General features: G+C 37.1%; 1 long non-coding RNA gene across 1 annotated transcript; it reads left to right on the top strand.

Annotated features, from left to right (window-relative positions):
• Nucleotides 1–14,832: 14,832 nt before the first annotated feature.
• On the top strand, nucleotides 14,833–25,409 carry LOC141728360 (uncharacterized). Its single transcript, XR_012579288.1, has 3 exons — nucleotides 14,833–15,065; nucleotides 17,256–17,386; nucleotides 23,650–25,409. It is a non-coding gene; the product is annotated as an uncharacterized LOC141728360 (long non-coding RNA).
• The last annotated feature ends 1,935 nt before the right edge of the window (nucleotides 25,410–27,344 follow it).

Below are 27,344 nucleotides of genomic sequence, written 5' to 3'. Positions count from 1 at the left end.
ATACATATAAGTACAAAAGATTAAATCATCCATTTCTCAGGAAAGTACTCCAGTACAAATAATTTAAATGTGTGTGTTGCACAGGGACAAAACTGATGGAGCTCAGACTTAATACCTCAGTTAAGAACTCTTCAGTCTCTGACATAACTAAGTTACTGACCTGGTGTAGGCCATGTCTTCAGACTTGAGAACAGTTGCACAACTTGCAAATCAAATTGGGCCCAGGTGTAGCTTGATTATGTCTTATCTATAATACAGAGCTAAGGAGGCCACACAGGGCCATGAGAATAGTGAGGGTTCTGGAGGGGAAGCTGTGTGAGGAGCAGCTGAGGACGCTTGGTCTGTTCAGAGTGAAGAAGAGGAGGCTGAGGGGAAACCTCATTGTGGTCTTCAAGATCCTTACAAGGGGAGGTGGAGGGGCAGGTACTGATCCCTTGACTCTCATGACCAGTGACAAGACTTGAGGGGATGGCATGAAAGTGAGTAAAGGGAGGTTTAGGCTGGATATGAGGAAAAGGTCTTTTACCTGAAGAATGCTAAGGCACTGAAACAGACTCTGCAGGGAAGTGGTTACAGCACCAAGCCTGACGGTCCATGAAGGGTTTGGACAACACTCTCAGGCCCACAATGTGATTATTGGGGTGATGTGATTCCAGTCCTGCACAGGGCAGGAGTTGGAATTGGTTATCCTGAAAAGCCCCTCCCAACTAACCATATTCTATGATTCTATGATAACTCTTTTGAGATTGTGAGCATGGTTTTTTCTACTTCTTCATGTTTCTTATCAATGCTCTCTGCCTCTGTTTTGATGTATTTTGTCAATTATCCATATGCTAATAATTTTTAAAATATTGCATGTGGATCACAGTGTTTGCCATTCATCAGCAGCAGGCCTTCCAAATGTAGCTGTATTAATTTTCAATGCCAACTATTTAGGTTTTTTAATTTATTGGCATCCCTCTGTGGGAAAACATTAGGGAAAAGCTGTGTATCTCTGTGTAGCCAATGATATAGTCCCTCCACAAATTCATTTATTCTTATCTCAGTGTCATAGCATCAGATTGTCCTAAATCAATAGTCACCCTAGTTAGTCTCACTGTGTTTGATAACTATAGAATGTATTACATTCTTCTAGCAAACAACCAAGTAGGGTATTACTTCAGGCAACACAGTTTTATACTGAAAATAAAGAGAAAAAAATTTCAAAGTTGGGTTTGTTGAATCTGTTTATCTTCAATTTTTGTAGAGTACCAAGTTCTGCTGTAGAATACCAACTTCAGTAGCTCTTCCCTGTAGCTTTTAGGCAGAACTGGAGCATAAATCATATGAGCAGCAACAACAAAAAAAATGCTATGCTTTATTATCATCAGATAATACTGGGTGACAGAAAATGCAATCATTTACATGCAAATAGCTTTGAAGCTATATGACTCTAAAGGTGTAATGGACTGCATTTATTAAGGTCATATTCCTTAGAGACATTATACTTGCTCATAGGCTCTGTAAGCTGCTTATGTCCCTGCATGACTTCCTGACAGCTTTCTTGCCTTTGCTCTCAGGATTTCTTCACTTTTCTTACATTTCCCCTATCTTTCATTTGTCTGTGTGTCTCAGAGTCTAACAACACAAATGAGCTGTGGCCTCAAAGCCTCAGGGTTCTACACACGTCACTTGAAATAAATGGCTTACCTTGATGCAAGGTTTAGGTTACTGAATAAGCCTGCAGATTATTTTCCTCACTACTGTTTTTTTACCTTTTTCTTTCCTGTCTTAATTTTTTTCCCTATGATTCTATATTTTTACTACTAAATTCATTCATTTGAATTCTTCATCTTGGAGAAAGTTTGAATACTGCTGTGGAGTATTGTTGTGAGAATCCAGAAGGTGAAATTTTTTCAGGTCTGTGTACATTCAGTGTTTTTTCTTAATACTACTGGTGGTATGTCCCTGATAAATTGGAACAGGTATGCTAATGAACCCAGTACTGGCTCCACTCCTGTTTAACATCTTTATTAATGATGTGAATGACGTGGCAGAGTGTACCCTCAGCAAGGTTGTAAATGACATTAAACTGGGAGGAGTGGCTGATGTCAGGGTCAGTGGGTTGTGCTGCCATCCAGAAGGACCTCAACAGTTCGAGAAACAGACTCTCAGGAATCTCATGAGGTTCAACAAGTGTGTCCAGGTTTAGAGCAAATTTTGGGAAGAAACCCCCAAAGGAGCTCTGGTGGGAAAAGCAGATCCAATCGGCCCCTCCCCCCCAACTGGTCCGGGAGGAAAAAAAATACCTCCTTGGAGAAAAATGGAAAAAACCTGTTTATTAAACAATAAAACCAAAACAGTATCAAACAGTGAGACCCCTTGCCACTCTAAAAGAGATGACAAACTGAGAAAACCCCAGGTTGAAGCTCAGCTCACTCAGTCTCTGATCAGTCCCTCAGTGCTGGAATTGTCGCAGGCCAGGCCCGGCCCGGTGGGCCACAGCTGCAGCTGCCAGTGCTCTCCTGGGTGTTCAGTCCAGAGCAGTTTCAAGAGATCCAAAGAAAAGGGAAAAAAAACAGTCCAGGGCACTTCTTTGCCTCAGCTAGCTAACCAACTAAAAAGCAAAAGAAGAGCTCTGTCCTGCTGTCTGTCCGCAGACAACACAGTCAGGAGCAGGAATGTGGAGGAGAGGAGTGCAGTGTCTGAAAACAAACTGCGCACTTCTTCTCTGCCCCCCTTCCCTCTCTGGAACACTCTTAAAGGTGCAAAACTTATTATTCAACATAAACAGAATGAGATTATTGGGAATAAAAGCATCATATAGTCAACCCAGGACAAAGAGGAAGTGAAAAATTCTGCACTGGAGGAGGAACAGCTGCAGGCAGCAATACACACTAGGGGCTGTACAGCTGGGAAGCAGGTTGGCAGAAAAAGCCCTGGGGATCCCAGTGGACACCAGGCTGGATATGAGCAGAAATGTGCTCTTGCTGCAAAGGAAATGAAACATATTCTGGTCTGGATTAGGGAAACCATTGTCAGAAAGACAGACATAAATCAAGATTTATGCCCTGTATGTTAAAAATCAGCAGTACATCTGAGTCTGTGGGCCTTGTTCTTCTAGAAATCAGAGTTGCTCAAGTGTTTTGCAAAAACCTATCAGAAGTTAGCCACCTGGTCTAATTCAGTCCCCTGGAGTAATCTTCCTTCTTTGTATCCACCAAGGATCTTAATTTCTTCAAAGCAAAGTTAGCAATTGTGACTATCCCTGTAAGGGATAATTAGACTTTACAGTAATCAACTGTGTCTTTTGACTTCCAAGGTCAAGAATTACTCCAACACATCCCTGACAACTATTCACTTTAAGAAGAAAATAATTAGTAGACAAGCTGAAATAGGGATCACCTAGGCAGTTATTTTGAACTTTTGAGATAAATTAAAAGAGAAATATTAGTTATGATAAGTTGGGATGGTATTAGCTGTAGTTTCAGTTTATTTCCTTCACTGAGACATGCAATTTATAATAACACCCTTGGAATTCTTTATTGACTAACATAGATGGAGATGTCCTTTTTTACTAAATAATCAGGTGTTAAAAGCCTTTCTAAAAAAATCAGAAAAATTCTAAATGATCAGTAATGTTGCAAATCATTTCTCTCTAGGTTTTTTTTTTTTTTTGTTATAAGTTGATTTTCTAACTGGCCTCTATTTCCCCCCTATATCTCATAGAATTTTAGAGGGACACACACAAACATTTACTATACTCCTGATTCCTGAAATGTTGTTTCCCCTGTAGTTGTATTAGCATTCACTCTACAAAAGAACACAAGTAGAAGGGAGATCTGGAATAACATATGATTACCTTAAAGCCTCCTCAAGTGCTGCCTTTTTCATAATATATATGGATGGCTGAGCTGGCAAACTGTGAAATTGATCATGAACATGTTTCTTAGAAATCATATCTGAGGTCACCCATGATTTGACATTGCACTAGTAGTCATCTTAATAACCTAAAATTCTACTCTATGTATTAAGGTATTTATTTGAGATACAATGTTATGACAGAATAAATGATATGTGCAGGATTGATTCACGAATTTGGAGCATAGAGGGGCTATTTAAAAATGTATGAAATATTTGTCTAAATAATGCTGAAAGACTGCTTCTTTGTGCAAATTTGAGTTCTCATTGTGAGAAGATATCATTCTCTTTAAGTGTTTCTGGATCTCAGTAGAATTTTAAATGTTTCCATCTACTATTAATAGCTCTAATTACTTTCTATGGTGTTTCTGATTAACTGATTTAATCCATTACATGATTTTGAATGAAATATATATTTTTATAGTATGATTATAAAATTTTAAAATACAATTATATTTTTAGTAGAGAGATTTCCAAGCCTTAATAAAATTTGGAATGCTGGGCTATTTATAGCATCTCTAAGTGATTTTTTTTTTACCTAAATTCAAGAACATTGCTAAAATTAAAAAAATAAAAAGGCAGAAATACATTTAGCCATTTTCAGCATTTTTGCAGAAGAAAAGTTCACAGTACTACACGAGCTATAGCTGGAGGCTCTGCAACTGTAGGAGGACTGATGTCTAGTGAAAGATCAATACAGTGGCCCAACATTTCTCATTTTGAAAGGAGCCATTGTCACCTGGCATCAAAATGATGCTTTAAAAATGCCCAATATGGTTTGCTCCTCTCTTTGTGGAGCAGATTTTACCAGCTTAACCCAGGATGAGTATTGTCCAAAAATTAATCACTCCAGCAGCAAGGCAGAAATGCTTCCACACATTTAGCTTTGAAGCCATTTAACTTCATGGAGGAGTAATAATTTCTGTTTAACTCCTTAATTTTTTTTTCTCTTATGCATTATTTGCACTAGATCACTTTGGAAGGAAAGCACAGGAAATAAGCACATTCAAGCATTCTGAAATCTCTGTATATTGATATCCTTGTGCTGAAGAGATTCTTACGGAACATTTCAAAACTGCAAGGTTGGTATAAAATGATCACCTTACTGCTTTGCATGAACACAGTCTTTGATAGATTTCTAGAGAGCTTTATGGCATCCATCTTATTTACAAGTAGTCTAAGCTGAAGATAGATAATATTCCAATTAATGGCATGTGTCATTGCAGGTCGCCATAATTTCATTACTTTTATATTAGAACAGGTAGAATGAGATCAAGATATTCTCCAGGGAATTCTTCCTGCTCCACATTTTGATATTTTCACTTGACCAGCCCACATAGAAAAAGTTGGATAAGAGTGTCTTTGGAGCTTTTGGTGGGCAAGATCTGGAGATTGAAAAACATGTGAAAAACGCTGATGAGTTTTTATAGTGTTACAGTGTTTTGAAAGTGCAGCTATTTCTGACAATTGATGACAGATTTTTCCTTGAAATCTACATGCTTCAATTAGGAAAATATTGAGTGGATTGCATAAGCCATGAACAAATAAACTTCAAAATAAGAAACAGATTTAATTTTAAAAGTTCATTTAATTTCAGCTTTGAGGTTAAGTTCAAAGGCCCTAGAAACTAAGGAATTCATAAAGCACGGACATCTGACACAATCAAAGAATAATGTTAATTTACAAGAAATCAGGAGATATTGTTAGATATTAATATATATTTTAATATGATATATATATATTAATATAGTGTATATATTAATACTATATAACTATAACTACTAATTACTTTTAAAAGAAATCTTGTCCAACTGTATGGTTGTAAGTGGGTTTAATAGTAAAATGTGCTCTCCTTAAATAACATGATTCTTTCTAGTATCATGATTCCATGGTACTATAAAGATGTCCTTTTTATTTAATGAACAAATCTAATAATGTCTCCTTATAAAATGTTAGCTGTGCAACCTCTTTCAGTCTCTCTTTTTCCCAAGCTCCTTATCTTAAAATTACATTTCTGATTTCCCAGTATCATCAGTACAAGAATCTTGTAGATTCTTGAAGAAAATGAAAAATCTGAAACAGTTCCTAAATGATAAGAAATGTTCTCACAGAGCTCAGAACAGTAGAATTAGATTAGCACTTTTCACTTACTTTAGCAATTTCATTGATTTGTTCATTCATTCACGTTAATAATTAATAATAAGATTTTGATTTTTAAGTGTTCCATTGACTTAGAAACTTTGTGAGTAATCATCTGCCACAGGAATCTCAGACTCCTCCTATCTGTTTGTTTTATATTATAAAATTAGCCTGAAGGAATGCACCATTACACTGGCTGCGACCTGTCACACAATGCTGATTAAGTTTGTAGGATTTCCCTCTCAACTATGTGTTACAGACATAGGTATTAGCTGGAAAAATTGTACTGTGAGAGTACTAAATTCAGACTTCCACTTCTATTTCTGCAGGATGACTTTTTTCATTTATTCCTGTTATTACTGTAATCAATTCATTAACTTCTTTAGACTCCAAATGGAATAGAAGAACCCCTCATGATAAATGTGAGCTCTGTATTTTTTCCTAAGATAAATATAATTATATGTATATCTAAATTATTATCCTTCATTTTCTAAAACCTTATAAACACAATGTTGATTTTCTTAAGGTGAATTATTTTTCTTTTTACTCTATAATTAAAAAGTCAGCTGCTGCTCTGGGAAAAATACTCTGGTTTTAAAGGTCAGAAAATTGAAAGTTCTACTCCTAAATTAAGTTACGGTCAGTGTTTAGGTCTGAAAGATCGTTCCTCTGCTGAAGGCATTCGAGCAGGTTCATTGGAATGTGAGCCTGTTCAGTCAGGCTCTGTGAGAGACAGCAGTGCAGAGGAGCTTGTGGAGGTGCTGGTGGTGCTGCCTTGGTCAGTGTGACATTGGTCAGTGTGACCTTGGTCAGTGTGACCATCTTCTGCCCTGCTCCCTCTGAGAAGCCCTCACCAGCTAGCACTAACCACTGGCAAAGAGCTGTACTGTGGAACAAGCAATAGTCACAACACTGGAGAATTCCAGAGAGCTTTCTTTTGGAAGAGCCTTTGTTTTTTCCCACAAGCATTTGGCTTGTGTGTTTTACTGTGTAACAAACACCAGCACACAGTAAATGCAGGGAAGAAAGAGGCTTAGAAAATTCATGTTTAACCTAAACATGCCTTCACAACACAGAAAGGGAGTTTCAGATCTCCCTACAGCTAGATTCAAATTCAGCAGTTTTCAAACCTTCTAAGCACAGAAGATTGGCTGTTCTGGGGAAGAGGATACCCAGTAATTGACAGTCCAACTCTACCAAAACACAGGAAAAGAATAGCACAATTTGACAGAGAATGGGAATGTGTTGCCAGGCACTAAGGAGGGAGGAAGAGAATAAAAGAAGGATGTCTGATATCCAGTGCCCAATCCTATGTTTCTTGTGTATTTTTGACACAGATGGTTGGGTATAAAATGCATAAGCAAACCTAAGAATGGAAACTAGGGTATCCTGAGTTTTGCAGGGAAGCAGGTAAAAGCAGTACATAATGTTTTTTATTCCCACTGCACCAGAGAATTGTCCGGTACTGATTCACACATGCTTACTTTCATAAGAACGCTCCAATCCATGGAATAACCACCCTGCACCTCTCCTCAGAGCAAGGAAGAGTGAGGGATCTGTGGCTTTGAGCTTCCTCCCAGTCCATGGCATGTTCTACTGTCTCAACACAGCACATCTACCCTACAGCTCTTTATACTTGGGTGTAGCACCCTTAATTCTGAGCCACCTTTTCTGGGCCATCATTACAAAGATCAGGTCCAAAACCCTCTACCACAGTATCCACATCATTCTTGGAGATAGCCCAATGAGGAACACTAGCCCCAGAACTTCAGTGTGCTCTGCAAAGGAAGTTGTCGTCCTGCCTAACAAAAATTCATTGAGAAATATGTACCTAGATCTCTCTGAGGGGAGGATCTTTCAGCTCTTTCAGAGATGTGGATTATAAAAATAAGTACCTATCAAATATCACATCTCTAGAGACGTATTTATAAGAGTTAAAGAAACTGGCAACCAATCTCACTACAATAAAAATACTCTTACGGGCCTTATTCCACAAGGACTAAATAGAATTTTTATCCCATAGAATCACAGAATCAGCCTGAAGCTGTGTCAGGGGAGAATGAGTGGATACTGTGAGAAGATTCTTCATGCCGAGGGATTGGGCACTGGAACAGGCTCCCCAAGAATGTGGTCATAGCATGAAGCCTAACAGAGTTTAAGAAGCATTTGAAAAATGTTCTCAGCACACATGGTATGGTTCCTAGGGTTGTCCTGGGCAGGGCCAGCAGTTGGACACCACGATCCTTGTGGGTCCCTTCCAACTTGAGAGATTTTATGCTTCCACCTTTCATTCTACACATAATATCAGAGTGATACAAATGCTGCAGGAGGAAACAGTGACAACTGCTATAGACACTGCTCAGTACTGCAGACTTTTGGCTGCTATTTAACACATAGTACCTGTAATATTATCTCTCTTAGTGGAAAATTAATGTGTTGTGGGTGCTGTGACACAAGCAGCTGAGACTGCCTTGTAGAAAAGGCAGTGATTACTGGATTCCCAGAAAAACTTTAGTATTTTTAGAAAAACAAACATACAAATGGACAAACAAACAAACAAAAAAACCCCCAAATTTTCCTCTTACGTGTTTTGGGGTTTTTAAAATTACTTTTATTTTAGTTGTTGCTCTAAAATTTAATGCAGAAGCTCAAATGATAATTTTGAAAAATGTGAACAGCATTAAAGCAGAATGGGATTTCAGGAAGGAAAATAATTGTAACAGTGAGGTCCCCCCACTTGACTCATCTATTAAGTGTAAAGACCATAAATATGTTGGACTGACCTGTAGGCAGCAAGAGTAAGAACCATTATTGCTGTGGGCTATTGTCTCAGGAAATTCTCTCTCATTTTACATACTTTTTTAACATTCCCTCTCTATTTTTTTTATTTTTATTAAATGCTTTAGTTCTGGTAGAGAAAAACACATTAACTATGTCTTACCAACCATATTAAAATCACAAATCATGTTTTGGGACCAGATGTAGAGACAGATTGAACATAGTGGGGACTCATGTTTTTCAGAAATCTACACAAAGAGTTTTTGGAAGCTGGGTACTTCTATCTTATATTGGATTTTTATTACCAACACATCAATATTTTTCCCAAAGGATGTAGAATTTTTTTCACTATATTTTAGGAATACGGTTCTCCATTTCCAAAACCTTAAGCTAGAATGCTCTAGCTTAAGCAAGACCTGTTTCCTTTCACAGTCAGAGGTGTTTGTGCCATCCAAATGTCCACATTCCATCTGTATGAAGCTGTGTATGTTGCTCCCAGAAAGTTCCAAGCCCCAGATATTTAGCAAGAGAGAAGGACCTAGTTAGGGAGCAAGTGAAAAGCTTCTTTTGTTTCCCATTCAGTCTGACTGCCTGGGACATTAACAGAATTGCAGATTTTGGCCTCAGGACGATGGGTAATGTCTGACATTATTTACTCACTACTAATCTAAGAGCCATTAGTTCAAATTACTTTCCCCTTCAGTTTGACTCCTCCAGAGCCAAGGATGGGCAGAAATGGTGACATGTCCTGAATCTACTTCTAGTGGCTGAGTAAGATATTGATGATGTTCTTGCTTGTTGTTCCACTATTAAGTGGTCATGTCTGTGAATAAACCTCATGAAAGTAATAAAAGTGAAAAATACCCTAGTATGTTGTTACAATGTATGTGTGTATATATATATATATATATATATATGTATATATATATATATATACAACATGTCCACATATTTAGGTATTTAGGTATCTCTCTGTATACACATATATAACATATTAATGGTAAGTAAAACCTCCTTCTATGTTTTATTGGGGTATAATCATTTTGGGCAGTAAAAACCTCATATTTTACATGTTGTCATGCCTCTCCATTCATGTAATAGAATTTCTATGAAGGAGACATGCTATTGGAAAACGTGTCAATTTAGGCTTACATTCTGCCTATAAGGATCTCAGTGTGGCATGAAGGTATTTTTGCCCCATTTTCCTGTCCTTTGCTCTGAACAGAAGGACTACATGTGAAAAAGGCATAGTCTCAAAGGCCTCTGAAGGCCTGATATAGCACAGCTTAAGGGTCTGTCTGCAGGTGGAATCAAAGCAGGTGCTAGAAAGTTCCAGATGTGGGAGAAGTGGAAAAAATCACCTCTGCTCTTCGCTCAGCACAAAGCCTAACTGGGGTCCTTTGCAGTCCTCCAGTCCACTTTAGGGCCTGATAAAAGAAGCAGTGATGCCCATCTTCTGATTCCTGTGATGGTTCCTGATGTGGTCTATTCTCTGCTTTGTAGATTTGATGGGACATCTGAACCACTGAAAGTGATAGTGTGGATTTCAAAAAATTCCTGTGAATACTTTTGTTTGTCTAGGTAAGATCACAACATGTAATACTGTCAGTTTAAACCCCCATGAGTTCCTTAGAGAAACAGAAAGGAAATAAAAAATATGATAAAAGAGTTAGACTTATAATACGATAAAGGAATTAGACTTGTGTAGTTCCTTGATATAATGTGTTCAATTTGTATAGCTGCATTTAAAGTAGGGATAGCTACAATTTTGTCACTCCATTCAGGAGTGCTAAAGCATAGAAACACTAAATAAGGTGCCTAATAATACCTTGTGTATGAAAAGTGGCTGGAAAGGAAGCCCAGTCAGCTAAATGCAGCCTTTGGTATGTACCCTGAGCCAAATGTAAAGCAGTATTTCTAAAAAAACGTCATACAAAAACATTAACGGAATAAAGTTTCACTTCACTAAGAAAAATAGGTTCAATTTAATTATTCGACAGTTGGAAATGTATTTTTTTAAATATCCTTGGCCAAAAGAGGGTGAGAGACAAAAGTGAAATGACCTATGTATGCTCATGAGGTAGAGTTTACAGTGACAGAGGCAATTGTCACTTGATGGTGCTGTGGTTCCATGGCTGTCTTTTTCCAGCTTTTCCATATTACCACATCTGAGATGCAGAGTATAAATCTTCTCCAGCAAACACAGACCTTAAAAGTTCAAATAAAGACCATAATATCAAAAGTGCTTCCAGCGTGGAGCCAGCGAGGCGCTCGGGCCCCAGGAAGGAATGCGCTAGCCTGTCAGTGTGTGGGGTTCTTGATGGACTGCTCACAGAGGGGCTGCAGTCAGCTTCCAGTGCTAAAGGTAAGGCAGAAATACAGGAAGATGGTAAAATGAGTTGTCTGAAAACAGGATCAGAAAGTTCAGAGTGCCACCAACATACCTTTTCCATTTGTTTTGACATTGACGTTTCACACAAGTGGTAAACCTATCAAGCTGGAGTTGAGATACAACAGTGAATGGACAAGAATTAACACTTTTTAGAATGCACATAGCTGCCAAACATTTACACCTACAGAGAGAACATCAGCATAATTTGAATAACTCAAACAACTCTATTTTGGAGTGGTTGTGGAAAAAATGGAAGTTTCCAGGGGAGATAGTTACCTAAATGTATGTTTAGATATTAATGCACAGGATTTCATTAATCCCTCCCTCAAAACAAAGCTTCAAACCCATAATCTTTTACCAAATTAAATTTTCTGTTTTCTTGGTTATTTTTATTTGGGGATGGAAAAGAGGAGGCAGCTGGACAAAATAAATATAGAATGCCTAATTAGTAATGTTGCCCATCACTTCCATTTTAAGACCCTGATTTCGCTTGTTTATAAGTTTGCCAAACTTCAGCCATCTGGACTGAAATTTCCCAGCCTGTAGGCTGACTAAAAGAAACAGAAAAGAAAAAAAATGAATAAAGCTATTCAGGCATTTTTAGGGATTGGAATACAGGAAAATATTTTTTTTACCATTGTAAAAGAAAAGAATTGTATCATGTAGTGTGATAATTCTGATTCTATTTCTCCTGTAGTAAAAGGCCTTGAAAAGCAGTAGAGAAAGGGCTATGTAGGAAATGTGACTTCTTTTTTTATGTTCCAAAAACCCTGCACAAGTAGGTCAAATTTAAAGGCTTTTGTTTTTTTCAATACTTCAGTACACACAAACCCTTGGAAGACTTGTTAACTTTAAAATTCTTAAATCTTCCAAGATTTCAGTCGTACTGGCCATGCTTCAATCTGGCAATAGAGAGTCTTTGAATCTACAGCTGAGTTCCTGTGGGCCCCAGATGCTATCTGTGCTTAATTGTGCAGACCACATTTTTCAATGTCCTAATTTTACCTGGTTTGTTTTGTGAAGCTATTTTTTTCCAACAAATATAAGCAGAATGGAAAAAAAAAAAAAGAGCAGAAATTCAAACAAAAAAGACTAAAAATCTGGGCTTGGTATGACTAAGAACTGAGGAAGGAAGACTGGATAAATTTGAGAAGAAGGGATGTGTGGGGGTAAATGAGATACGGGAGCTACAATGAGTTATGAACACCAGCATGTAGTTCTTATCAGAACCTGAATGACCTAAAGTTTTTGTTTCCCATCATGTGTCTGCTCTCAGCATGTGTTCATGAAAGGCTAAGGCCAAGTGTCTTTTCTTTAATCCTATCTCTTGGGCAGAGATAAGCACAATATAAACCTGTTATTCTAGTAATTCAAGTGCTAAAGATGTGTTTAGTGAATGTTGCATCAGAAACCACTTAATACCCAGTGTGTGGTTTCATGTCTGATTCAACCATGGAAATTTTCCAGGGTAAATCCTGTAATTTTTGGTGTTGCAGACAAGTTTTAAAAAGAGTTTAATGTTGCCTGGGTAACTAATGACTATATTAAAATATCCATGCACAAGAGGAGTTTTATACTAACATGAGTAATCCTTACCTTCCATGGGGTTTTTCTAAGCACTTAACTTAGCAGCTTGAAGAATATACTTTTCATAACTAGTTTTAGGTAACTTGGAAGTATATGTAATATCAAGAGTGGTAAATTCTTTTGAGAAGAATATTGAAGATTAAGCTTATCAGGGACATGCAGTTTTCTATGTGTTTCCCGCAGAACACAGAGATAGTAATTCTGATACTTTTCAAGTTTACTCATCTTTCACAGACACACACACACATACACAACATCTTGTTTTGATGAGATATTGAATAGCATGTGAGCTTTGAACAATGAATGCTTTGCACTTCAGGATTTTTTCCATGGGCTTTAAAGAGCTACTGTCTAAAAGATTTTTCCTAATAGGAAGATGATGTGTACAATGAAGTAGATCTTGTTCAATTTTTGCTTCTCTGATAATCTGTGAAGTTGTGCAGCATATTTTATTTAAGTACTTATTGGTATAAATTTGTGTATCTAAAAATGTCTTTGACTTCAACATATGTTAGGTATTTGTTAGATGGTGATAAAATGCAGTCTTGACTGTCTTACAGCCTCCCTACTACAAAAAAGGGATGGGATATTCCAGTGTAGCCCATCCTGGTTTTGGGCAGATTGCTCACTTCCCCAAAGTACAAAATTATCAGCTACTTGAAGCTTTTCATACTTGCATAGGATAAGAACACACATTTTGTGCCTTAAGCATACATTGAATATCTTACACAGGAGATTAAACATTCAGCATTTCACATAAAAATAACTGTCATGTGATTTTTGGCAAGGTTTTAGTGAAAAACAAATTCTGTTGAAGGATGAACTGCAAAGAACAGATATGTTCAGAGTATTTGCTGTGAGAAATGCAAAGCTGATAGCAAATGCTTCTAAGAGTGATCAAACAGCAGACTCATGAGGACAAGAATACAACCACAATTATGGTGAATATAATGAATAAAAAGGCAGAAAATTCCCTTGATATATACTGAAGAATATAAACACACACACATACATACACACACACAAAAATTAGGGGGAAGAAAGGAAGAAAAATGCTTACAGTGTGAATTTGCATGCAGCAGCATACCAAAATTAAGGATATAAAAACCTGCTGGAAGCTAGCATTTCAGAAGAGAAGAGATATTAACCTCAGGGTGATTTCCATCTGTTACTCCTAACAAATTTGCACTAGCTGAAGTCAGGTAATGTAATGTAAGTATATGTATAATAGATAAAATTATAATTTAAACTCCTTTACACCTGTACAAAGTATTATTAATATAGGCATTATTTTACCTGAAAGGAAAAAAAAAAAGCTTTTCACTTTTTTTCCTTCTTTTATCTTTCATACCAACAGTTTTGTGTTTCAAATATATCTAGTCATTAGGAAATTGATGCTCTAATGAACTTAAATTACTATTGCAATGAATTATAATTGAAAATCAGTGTAAAACAATGAGCCATCTTTTTACTCTGATCTTGTATGTGGTTTCTAGCTGTTGCTATAAAACAGACTGGTGTAATGACATACCTTAAAATTTAAAAAAAGGTACTTCTGGATTCAAGCAGAGTTAAAATTTTTATTTACTTCAAATTTGTTTTGTTCTTCAGTGAACAGGAATAGAGACAAATGTCTCTCAGAAAATGTGTAGCAACAATCCTATACTGTTGTGCCAATGTGTAAAGGTCATGATGCATCTGTGCTAAGAGTGAGAAACTGCATCCAGATTTCCAAGCCTAGCTGCTCCATCCCCGTACTCACAGTACTCTGCTTTAAAGAGTAGGAGTACAATTATTCTTAACAAATTTTTTACATCATCAAAGTCAAAAATAGCTGTTTCAGTTCTGTATTTATGGTATGTACATGAGCACAAAGCAGCTCAGCAAACGGTATTTTCAAACTACTTAAAAATTATATTCAATATAATAATAATTCAAAATATTTTATTTGTCAGGATAATTTATTTATACAGATTAGCGTTTATTTGTATAGCTTTTGTTACAAAACCCATGAGAAGTGTATAATGAATCTAAATTGTAAACATTTTTCTTTCCTCTAGGAAAGGATGCAGGTGGGTATGTGCTGTCAGAAGTACTAACCAAACCATTTGTCATTTAGGTGTATCTGCTTTGGAGGCCTCTGTTATTGAGGCCAGAAGAGAGAAACAACACCTGGACATGTGCAGCACAAGGCGTTGATGGCCACCTACTGCAGCATTTGCTCTGTGCTTTACAACACCAGGTGCAGAATAATCTTCTAAAGGCATAGGTGTGCACATTCACACGCTGAGAACAACATAAAAACACTTAAGCAGTCAGATGCTTATTGTTCATTGCCCCACAAAAGACAGAGATAAGTGACTGTTTTACCTAATGATGTATTTAGAGGCAGTTTGACAGAAGTTCCAGCAAAGTGTGACTGTGGTACCCTGAGTAATCCTTTTTATGTGACTGCCAGATCTGGCAGGGCTAAAATTATCAAATAGCAGCAAACTGTCAGCTTCATTTGTATAATTCTCTGCATCTGCAGAGATTTGACAAGTGTTGGTTGATGATTAACGCTTACCTACCACAACCAGTCATAGCACAGGTTTTATTGGACTGCAAGGCTGTGTTCTTCCCTATGCATCCCACAACAAGCCCTAAGCCCCTGTAGGCAGCAGCCACTAGCTACACAGGAACCATATCTGTATATTAAAGATCTACAATAAAGCCTACTGAATACTACAGACAGGTAAGTGAAGGACTGAAATAGAAAAACAACTTATTTTTCTCTTCTTGAGAAAAGATTGGACATTCTGTCTTACAAAACTGCCTGCACAGCTTAGAAAACAGCAAATGGGTTCTAGGATTCACTTACTGTAATAGAAAGGATATAGTCCTAGTCCTGGCTCATATGTTTTATCACATGGAGCAATTCCTTCCTTGTGGGAATCCCTGGAAATTTATCGCTTATATCACACAGTCCTGACAGTCACCCCTGTAATGAGAAGGTCCAATAATCCTTCTTCATTCACAAATTAAGTCCAAATCCTAGAATTCGCTTAAAATTTCTGTGCATTTTAAGCAACTTCATAAGAACATGAGCCTGTATTTAAAAACCCAGCAATTTGCAGAGAACATGATTAAGGAAAAAGTTAAGATTTAAGACAGTAAGACAGACAATCAAAATAGATATAATGTTTTTCTTAATGGAGTCAGAGTAGTGATATTTGTAGCCTTCTACTCATCCTACTATGTTCTGCCTTCTGGCAGCACTTCAGTGAATATATACCAAATAACACTTCAATGTACGATGTTGTTTTAATGCTCTTTCTATTAAAATGATTTCCATTACAAAGTGGATATTATCATTATGTCGACTCTAATGACATATAACATGATATAAAAATATTAAAATGTAAGTGGTATCAGAGGTTTTGTATTCAGAATAGATTATTAATTAATGCTGTGTCAGCATGCTCAGTGGAATGAAATGGAGGCACAATAAATAACAATAGCTCTGGTGGCCTATATTCACATCTCATGCTGGATTCACTCCAAAGGCTTGTCGTTTATCTTGTTATCAGTGGTCGTTTGTGTTGGAGCACTGGAAATAGCCAGATATAATGGGGAACATTGTTTTCTCATTTCAAAACTCACTGTAAAAAGAGATGCAACTTATTCCATGCCAAGCTGGTGAACCAGGAAAGGTGGGAGAAAGCTTTGATCTCAAAAGATTAACTTGGGTGTTTCAAGTAATGGATGATTTTATGAGAGCATTTCTTAAAGGAAAATAGATAAGACATATTGGTAATGATCATATATGCGCAAAAATTAGTTAGTGTCAGACAGACCACCTAGTAGTAGTTACTTTTCTGCTTAGGTGTACAAACCTCTCCTAAACCACAAAAAGTTGTCTAGTTTTAATCATAGAAACATAGAACAGCTTGGGTTGGAAGGGTCACATAGGATTAAAAGGTCACATAGTCCAATCCCCCCCTGTTATGAGAAGGGAGATGTTCAACTAGATCAGGTTGTACAACCCCCCATTCAACCTGACTTCGAAAGTTTCCAGGGATGGGGAAACCTATTCCAGTGTTTCATCACCTTCGTCATAAAAATTTCTTCCCTAAATCTAGTCTAAATACACAGACTTTCAGTTTAAAACCATTGTTCCTTGACTTATCCCAGTAGGCCCTGCTAAAAATCTGTCCCTACCTTTCGATAGCCTCCTTTAGGTATCGAAAGGCCCCAGTAAGATCTCTCTGGAGTTTTCTGTTTTCCATGCTGAACAGCTCATATCAAATACCAAGGAGAGCAGCTTGGTGACCACATGAGCTAACTCCCTCAAGACTCTGGGATACCTCTTTTTGGTATAAAGAGGTATAGACTTATGAATTTTCAGGTTCCTCGGGTCATGAACTCAACCTTCTGTTATATAGGGTGTAACTCTGCTCCCCGATCCCCTGTTTTGCAGTTCAACTACTTGAGAAATGTGAAAGAAATGCTGTCATAGAAGACTTAAGCAAAACTTTTGAGTACCTCAGACCTCTCTTCATCCATCCTTCCCAGTTTGCTGGTCATGCTAACTGGTTGGAGTGCTGTGGGGTAAGATACAAATTTCCTTTGAACCAGCCACTTCCCAGCAAGTCCCAACTCAAATGAGAAAAATCTAATCTTACCTATTATTGTCAGCAAAATGTTAAACATCATCCTGTTATTGAAGTACCAAAGTATGTCAGTATAGCACCAGATTAATACCCTGAGGCTTCCATTCTCTTCTACCTTCATAAAACTGGCTTTATTTTCAATAAAAATAAATTTATTTCAGTTTGACTATTTTACCTCTTTATTAGCAAAAGGGAATTGTATTAAACATTTTCTTTAAACTATTCTATTTCAAAATATAGCTGCTGTATTGTATTTGATAAATAACTGGAGTGAAAAAAAACCAAAACCCAAACAAAAAAGCCCTACAAACCATTAAGCAGCCATATAAAACAGAAATTGGAAGCTGCTGTGAAATTGTATCTAATGGAACAACTCTCCATGCATGATAGTCACAGAACTATTAGATTGGCACATTTTCTCTTTTGTCTTCTTAAAGGGCTGTGAGCACAGCAAGCAGTCCCAGTGTTTGCTCTGAGGCATAAATCACTGTGAAAACAACATCTTACTCTGATAAACTGGTTTAGCCACTGATCTTCCTTTGGTGCCTTGCATACTTTTTTGTTTAATTGTATTCTGGTTTCTTTTTAGATAAAAGATATTCAGGTAATGGGATAAAGAGATATTTGTTATTAATCTAGTGCACTGGTGATCTGTGGTAACTAAGTTATTCCTGGAGTAAGGAGGGAGAAAAGCTAGAGATATACAGGACCCCACAATAATAGAGTATGCTTGTTTAATCTATTGTCTATTGCATACTTAGGTATGTGTGTGTCTATATATATATATATATATATATATATTTTATATATATATATATATATATATAAATTTATGTATATATAAAATGAGGTATAGATAGAGAACTATTTATCAAAGTCTTTATAGCAGATATTACTTTGAAAGTGTGATGTATGGAGGAGTATGTATGTTATATTCTGTGCCTTCCACAATATAAGTTGCATGATGATATCTTGTCAACTTTTGCTCTTGTGTAATGTTAGGAAAAAAATATGGTGGATCTGGACAGAACGTCTAATCTCAAATTGCAGATTTTTGGAGGGGTTTTCTTTTTCCTGATTTTTATACAATCAATGGTAAAATTAATTTTAGAAGATTCCTTATTAGTGTATAACAAATTCTTAGAGGAAAAATTTCATGTGCTCAGCAAACCTGTATGATATTGATCAAAAAAGAAATTGCAACATGCTTACTTGTTTACTATTAGAAAACTGTAAGTGGTTGGGAATACACGTTATGAAGCTACTTCATGATTTATTTCTTCATGTTGTCATGTATCCTGCCTTCTGCAATGCTGTACATATCCTCAGGTGAATTCAACAGATATAATCCTGGATAAAAAAATGAGAGTTGCAGGCATATTACACTGGATGGACAATAAATCAGCTGTATCCTGTATCTGTGTTCCTTTTTTAAGCCTGAATGTGATGTGGCTCAAATTTGGAGTTTAACACTTCCTTCCTCATGATAACAATCACATCTCTAGCTCATCATTTTCTGAAGTGACATACATGCCTGTCCCCATTTTCCCTCTGTTTAGAGGCATCTATTACCGTTTGTATTTAAGACAAAGCAGACAAGAACACAGTCCTTTATGATCTAAGAAGCTTCAGGTTCTAAATATTTAGAAATGAAAGAAATACAAATAATTGTCTACTTTGATTAAATTATGGGAGATGTTGCACTTTCAATTACCATAATAGTTAATCACTGGAATAAGTTTCCTGGTACTGAAGAAAAATTTATTCCTGACAAAACAGTTAAATCATTGAAACCTTTTCCTTCTTTAACAAAAATTAAATTTATGAGTATTTAAAAAATTATTTTTTAGTCTTCTAAATTCTTGCTTTACTCTAGATAGGGGCTTATCTTATATCACCCAATTACTGCTGTCATTCTGGAGGACTGATTATCTATTTTTTCTCTGGACATCTCAATTGTTATCCCTTGACTTATCTTGGATGTGACACAGCTTTCTCCTAATGGTCCTCATGATTAATACATTTGCTGATAAAAGAATGTTGTGAATGTCCTAAAAAAGATCTGCTGTCCATCCAGTTCAGCATCGTTTCTGCAGAAAAGCTGTTTGTATTGATCAAAACTAAAGTGAATCATAGATGGTGAATTTGCAGTTCCCAGTAAATATCAGATTAGGATTTCAGACACAAGATTTTGTTTGTTTTCAATATTTCTTCTGTTGTGGCTAATTTATAAATTGAGCACACAAGAAAAAGTGTCCAAATAAAGGTTTGAGAGATTTTTAAAATTTTATATATTTATAACTAAGATGAAACTACACATCCTGTTTTGGCTCCAGCTACTCCATGGCAGAAGTTTATCAGCTCCAGGCCATCACTTGTTTGATTGCCCCTGAGAGTGAATGGTTGAGGATGACCATTGCCTCAGATTTGCCGGCTGATATAATTTGAGTGCTCCCTAGCCTACTTCAGGGCAAATAGGCCAAGTTAGTTTAAACATGTGATTGAAAGTTTATGAAGCAGATCAACTAGCAGACTGGCAAGACATGGCATGAGATATGGCAGAATGATGGAAATTCTGACTAATACCTCTTCAGGGGCGCACCAGCACCTGAGGAACTTTTGTGTGTTTGTGTGGTTAGATGTATCAAGATTTTTTGTTATCTTCCTTGACAGGAAATTTTTATTTGGAGTCTATGTAAAAGACCTCTGGGCTCTCCCTCCCTCTAGCTGCTGATTTCTATGCTTGCATTACAGAGTCTGAAATGGTGAATTACAGTACTCTATATTCACCTACTACTCCTCACAACAGGGAAGGAAAGTTCTCATTTTCCAGGTCCATGAGGGAACACTAGCATTGCCATTTCTTCAGTAATTTTTATATGCTAGGCAAAATGGGCAAATATATCAGTAGTCTTCAGCAGCAGGACCCAAATCTTTTTTCAGCTAGGTAACCATACCCATTTAATCACAGTTCTCTCTTTTAGTTGCTCAGCTGGTAGCAGACCTTTAATAGCAATTTACATTTAATCTCATCCCTGATCGATCCCATTCACCCGGTTAAGACCTCTGTCACAGAACAATGGAGGTATTCTCTAAAATATTGTTCTTGGCTCAATAAGATCAATTAAATATAAATGTCTGTTACTTTTCTGTGTTTCAATGTGCCTGACTGGCTGCTAGCTGTTGAGCTGCCTTTAATTTTATAATACACCATCAGATACTTTTTTCCTTTTACCTTAAAGTGAAAAATTTGGAAATCAAATGAAGAAATTTTATTCTTTTAGTACTAACACTTGCTGCTATATGGCCTATGTTAATAAGGAACCATTTTGTGTTCTGGGGATTCATGATGGTGTTATTCAAATAGACTTTGATTTTAAATCAATAGAATTTTGAAAGAAGTTTCCTGTTCTTCTTGTCTATCAGAAATAAGTCAACCTGAACAGCAGCCACTTTGTCTCCTGTTCTTCTCTAGGCTAGTTGAGAGTTACATATATATATATATATATATATATATTTGCTTGCATCCTGGAAAAATCAATGCAAAAGGATTCATCTGATTGTAGGGGATTTTAGGAAATTTAAATGACAAAGTGTTAGCTACTGTTCTTAGGGCACCATTAAGTGCTAGAAATATTTCAATGTGAGGCAACATAGTGTTTTAAGAAACCTGTGGCTATTGCTCTAATCTCTAGTCCATGTAAGAGTGAGCTGATCTCAGTCTTCAGTTCTGGGGTTAGCATTTTAAAGCCAGAAGAAACCAAAGTTTACCATGACCACACCTAGCTACCAGTATGGAAAAGAGGGCATCAGGTGAAGTGCCACCCCTTCACATTTCAGTGCACATGGACAGACAGGAGCTGTAGAATGAACTATGCAGAGGCCAAGCCTCACGTTTCAAAGCAACTTTCATCAGAAGGAAACAATTTTATGGAAAGATGTCTTCAGAATAGTGGATCACATCTGGTTTTGGGATCTTGATTTAGAATGTAAGGATGGTTAAATTTAAAACTAAGTCATAGACTTTGCTTTTTATGTCCCTGCAACCTCACAGCAAAAGTCCACAACTTCTTTGCTTAAGCGCTTCTTACCCCTGTAAAAGTATCTTCAGGCATGTGAACCTTCATCAATGAGAGCACCCAGGATTATTTTCAATGCTGTTTGGATGGTTTCTTTTGAAAAGGGCTGCACATAGAGAGCTAATGTGATCCAGAGTCCAGAGAGTCATTGTCTGTTCTCATCCACACTGCTTCTGTAGGACAGGCATCTGGGATCCTCCTCATAGTTGTGAGAAGATCACTGCCAGGCAGCACTTTGAACAAAGATTAGAGGAGATTTAGCTGACTTTTATGTTCAGTAGCCCAGTATTCTGATGTAGGACACTGAAATCCGGTTCTATTCACTGCCAATGTGGAAAACCAATTAGTGAGCCAAAGATGAAGGATAAACTCTGGCTCATGTCTCTCCAAACATGCCTCAGCTAGTGTCTCTTCTCTTTCTTCACACTCTGCACATAAATTGTTTCTAATGTTTGCCATAATCACTGCTATTCATCTCACATTTATTGTAAAGAAAGTTTCAGAAAAAAAGAAAGATCTCCTGTGTCTTTTTGAGCTCTGTTTTTGTTTACCTAAACATTTGGATCTGAGACAGGGTAGCTTAACAATAACACTGACAGATCTGCATACAGCTGAGTATTGAATTGAACAAATGCTCTCGTTCTTTCACTTTTAATCATTTTGATGCTCCACTTGGGTTTTCTGGTATGGCCACATCAAATACTGTTTTTTAAAACTTGTGAAACCTGGGGTTTGGTGGCTTTCTACAGGGAACACCTGTGATGTAATAATGCAGATGAGACACTCCTTAGAAGGCATCTTGAATAATATCTGAGACATTTTTGTCCTTTTTTGAATGCCAACGCTTCCTACTAACACTAAATTATTTTGAAAATGTTTCATGTAGTGAAAGACATGAATTCTAGACATTTTGATCCTGCTTACAGTATTTTGATCACAAGACTATTTTGCAGAAACAAGAGAAGACCAAAACCTCAACTAGATGCTGCATTTCAGAGAAGCAATTGTTATATGGGAGTGTGGAAGGTTATTCTAGAGGCTGACATTTCATGCAACTCAAAACTTGTGCTGCTTTTAGGGTTTTTGGCCTTTGGTTTTGTAGTGACTTTTTGATTGATTTTCTTTGGTTGGTTTGGTTCCTTCCCTATTGGGCCACTAAGAGTTACTCTTACTCATTCTGAGCCATTTATTTGCTACTGTAAATATAAATGGACAATTTATGGTGTTAAAAACCCATGTCTAAGTCTTCCTTATTCATGAGTGCAGCTAAAAGCACATAGATGAGGCTCAATTGCTAAAACATATGTTACCTTAATTGTCTGAGCAATACTGGACATATTTGGGACACTGAGAAGGTCTTCCAGCTTGGCAGCCCAATAAACTTATGAAATACTGATCAATTAGTATTGTACATAAACCCACAAATATGTGCATTTGGTATTGCTAGCTACAATATAGCTAAGCTTTATTCTATTTTAATTGTCAATGTTTTTTGGTATCTAAAATATATTGCTCCAGTAATAATGACAATAAGCATTATTTTATCTAATTTTTAATCTAATTGTCCTATTTCACAATACTTTAATTTCAGAAAGTCAGAATAAAGACATAAACCCGGACTAACTATGAGCAATTTTCTATTTTGATATGACAGTTCTCTTAAGAATGTTAAATTATTTTACAGTACTGAAACAATACCAAAGTGAAAAGTTAAGGGAAATCAGAAATACTCTTAACCGTTTAGTAATTTTAGAATAATATACATTAGATACTGTGAGATGTCCTGGATTGGAAGATGCAGATATTTCATTTGTATTCTGCTTAGTGTTTGGCACACTGGGTCAAATGACCTAATGTGAGGTCTGTAAACAATGTTGGGAAACCGATAATTCTACCAGACAACCATAACAAGGGAAAATTAATGACACATCTTCACAGGCAGTAAAGGATACACAATCCAGAAAATGTACAAGCCAGGAAGCTTATTCTTCCAGGAAGTTTTGTTTTCACATACTTTTGGTGGAAGATAAATTCATGGGCCCTGATGGAATGCATTCATGAGCACTGAGGGAGATAGGAGAAATCATTTTAAGGCCATTGTTCATAATATTTGATCCATCAGGAAGACTTGGAGAAGCACCAGAAGTCTTGAGAAAAGCAAATGTCACTGCTATCTTCAAGAGGGGCAAGAAGGAGGACCCAGGGAGCTACAGGCTGGTCACCCTGACTGAGCTCTACAAAGGTGTTGTAGCAGCTAATCTTGAAAATAATTTCCAGGCTCATTAAAGACAAGCAAACCATAAGGAGCACTCAGCATTGCTTCACTAATGGGAAGTCCTGTGTTACCAACTTGGTAAACTCCTTTGATGAAGTGACTGCCTTGGTGGACATGGTGAAACAGAGGCTGTTGTCTACCTGTACTACAGTAGTGCCTGTGACAGTCTCTCCTCTAACAGTTCCATAAAGGAGCTGCTGATGAATGAGCAAAGAGTGAAGTAGATTGAAGATGGCTGAATTTGCTGAGGTCAGATGGAGGAGAAGAGCAATACAAGTCTGGTTGGATGCCAGTGACCAGCAGTGTATCTTAGGGGTCAATACTGCATCCTGTCCTGTTCATAGCAGTAAGGCTGACAGATCAGTGTATCCTCAGAAAATTTGCAGGTGACACCAAACTGAGAGCAGTAGCTGATATCATGGCCAGAGGGCCATGCTGCCATCCAGATGAACCTGAGCTGTTGAAGAAAGGGGCTCAGGAAACTCAGGAAGGTCTGAGTCTGAAGAGGAGCAATCCCAGGCACTGATGGATGCTGGAGGTAGCCCAGCTGCAAAGCAGCTCAGCAGAAAATGACCTGGGGATCCTGGTGGACACCAGGTTGGATATGAATCAGTAATGGACTACTGATGCAAAGAAAGCAAATGAGCCACAAGGATGATTAAGGTGCCAGAGTACCTCACATGTGAAGAAAGGTTGAGAGAGCTGGGGCTCTTCAGCCTGGAGACAAGAAGGATGAAGGGAGATCTTAACCATATGTGTAAATACTTAAAGGGAGGGTGCAAAGGAGATGGAAGCAGGCACTGGCTGTGGACACAAACTTACCCACAGAAGGTTTCCTATGAACATCAGGACGCATTTTTTTCTTACTGCAAGGATGACCGAGAACAGCAGCAATTTACTCAGAGAGGCGGCTGAGTCTCCCTCAGAAATATTCAAAAGTCGTGTGGACATGGTCATGGGCAATGTGCTCCAAGTGGCCACGTTTGAACAATGGGATTGAACCAGATTACCTCCAAAAGTCTCCTCCAGCCTCACCCATTTGGCAATTTTTTGTGAGTCTGTGATTTTTTTTTTTTTTTTAGTCATTGATATGTTTGACATAGAAAAAATGTCCATCCTCAAAATTGGATGTGCATGTTAGGCTGAGTAATATGAAGCACAAATAAGTTTCACTGACTGACAGCCCCACTCTGTGCCCCAAATGTTTAATGTTTATACAAGCTCCTACCTTTTTAAAGTAAACTGAGTAACAAGGATTATGTGTTTCAGACAGAAAATAAAAATGTCCAAAAGTGAATTAAAATTCAATAACAGAATTTGATCAGGTAATTTTCTTTTAAACCCTCCCATCTGTGCAACCAATAATTATACCAACTGGAATAATTATCCAATTGTTGTTCAGTAGATAGCAATCTTATTACTGTAAACAAAATACTGTGTTAACATTAATTGCTTTTTAATGATGCCTTTTGTGCAAAGTCTACAAAGCACTATTCTAAAATTAACAACTTGGAAAATAATGTTCTGTGTACCTCAGTTTTACTCTTTCCACCTAGCTGGTGGAGAAGTGTAGAGTACATCTATGGCCTTTCAGTTCTCCTCATAACATTCCAAAATCCTTTATCTACTTGCAGATTGCCCCCCTCATATAAACTAGAAATATGACATCACATTACTCTACAAATATGTCTAGTTTATCTCTTCTGTATGATTGTAATTTCAGTCATATTTTTTCTGACATTTACTGTTCAAATATCAATAAATCTTATACAGTATTGTCTCTTTGTTGCATCTATAACCCTTGTAATATTTTTGGTTCAGTTTGGTTTTTAGGGTTTTTTTGACTCTTAACAAAACTAGTTTATCTGTTAGCATGTGCATTGGATGTCCTTCCTGGACAAAAAATTTCCAAACAATAAAAAAATATTCAAAGACATCCCCATAGCTTTCTGTCCTGTAAGTATTTTCTGCAGATTATTCTACTATCATACCGTTCTTTGCTTGTATTTTGTTTCTCTCTCTCACTTCCCTTAAGCTCCTTCAAATTACCAATGGCAATGATACTCTAAACAGGAAACAATACAGGTAAATAGGTCTAATCTCTTGCTAGCTGCTCATCCGCATTGTGCTAACAGCAGCTAATGCCAGGACTCTGCTTCTGCAAAGTGCTTATTCAAGTTGGTAATTTAAAGGCACTTTGCTAGTTTATAGACCATGAATGTTTTGTACTTAAATAAAAATCTGGTTCACTGATCATGTTAGAGATGGTATTTTCTTCTAGAACAGAACACATGTCCCCTGCTTATACTAGCTGAAGACAAGATTGAGACAGAACTCTTTAGAGAAATCCATGGAAGGTGAATGCAAGTAAGTGCTTCACACGTCAACAATGCTTCTTTCATCTTATAATTTGCAAATTTTCTGGGGATAACAGTTATTTTTTGGTATGCTTGACTGACATAAATTTTAAAACTAGAAATAGCTTTACAGTTGCTTGAAGTACTATTCTAAGAAAAGGTTCTTTTTCCTGTTGATTGCAGCATTACCAGTTACTCATTTAACCCTTTACATGTCCAGATACATGTATAACAAATCACTGGTTTCCTTAACTCTTTATTAAAGCCATGCTTTCTTAACATATTTAATTATGTATTTCAACACAATTCCTCTGGTTTGAACTTTCCTCTCCATTTGTCCCAAATTACTTTAAATACTTAATTGTTTCACTTATACTCTGTCACATGAAAAGGGGAGATTACCTCAACGCTAAGTGTAGGGAGATTTCCTTTACCCTTAGTCTTTGATTTGTCTGTCAGTGCCCCAGGAGAGGAGATATCCTGTGCCTGACCAGCCTCTCAGCATCCCAGGATGGGGACCCTTCACTGAGCAGTCCTGCTGGTTCAGAGGGTGGCTCGATTGACTTATTCAGGGAGACACCAACAGCATAAGGAAAACTTCCCAGTAGGTCTTTCAATTTATTCAAGTACCTTACCCACTGCCCACAACTGCCAGCACCCATGAAGGATGATGTTCCACATCAAGAGTTTGTGGAATAATGCTCTTTATTAATAGAAAATTGTGACAGGTTATGGTTCAAGGATTGCTGGTGGCAAGATCTGACTGCAAAAACATATTCAAAGTAAGACATACACAAGCTGTAATCCCCAATAAAATATTCAGAAGAAAAAGAGTATGGTTTTACCTAATAGGTGTCCCTATGGGTGAGGAGACATGTTCAGTCCATCAGTTCAGTCGATCCCAGCAGTTATGATGGAGTCTTCCCCAACTTTTCCCCATTAACAACTTACTTTTATACTATATCTTTGTGTTTAGGTGGAGCTTGAGTAACTCTAGTCATCATATCTTTTTTAATGATTTGTGCAAAATTCTCTTATTTTTATCTTAAAGATGCACTCAATAAAACACAGAGCACGCGCCCAGGGAGGGGTGGTCATACCTTGGATGGGTGTAACTTCAGGATGGAGGTGTGCCTTGATATTACAATTGGGTTACAATGAACCAAGCTCATTGGAGGACAGTGA

This window comes from Zonotrichia albicollis, chromosome 2 (genome assembly GCF_047830755.1).
Source record: "Zonotrichia albicollis isolate bZonAlb1 chromosome 2, bZonAlb1.hap1, whole genome shotgun sequence".
Lineage (NCBI taxonomy): Eukaryota > Metazoa > Chordata > Aves > Passeriformes > Passerellidae > Zonotrichia > Zonotrichia albicollis.
This window is presented reverse-complemented; position numbering and strand designations above follow the sequence as displayed.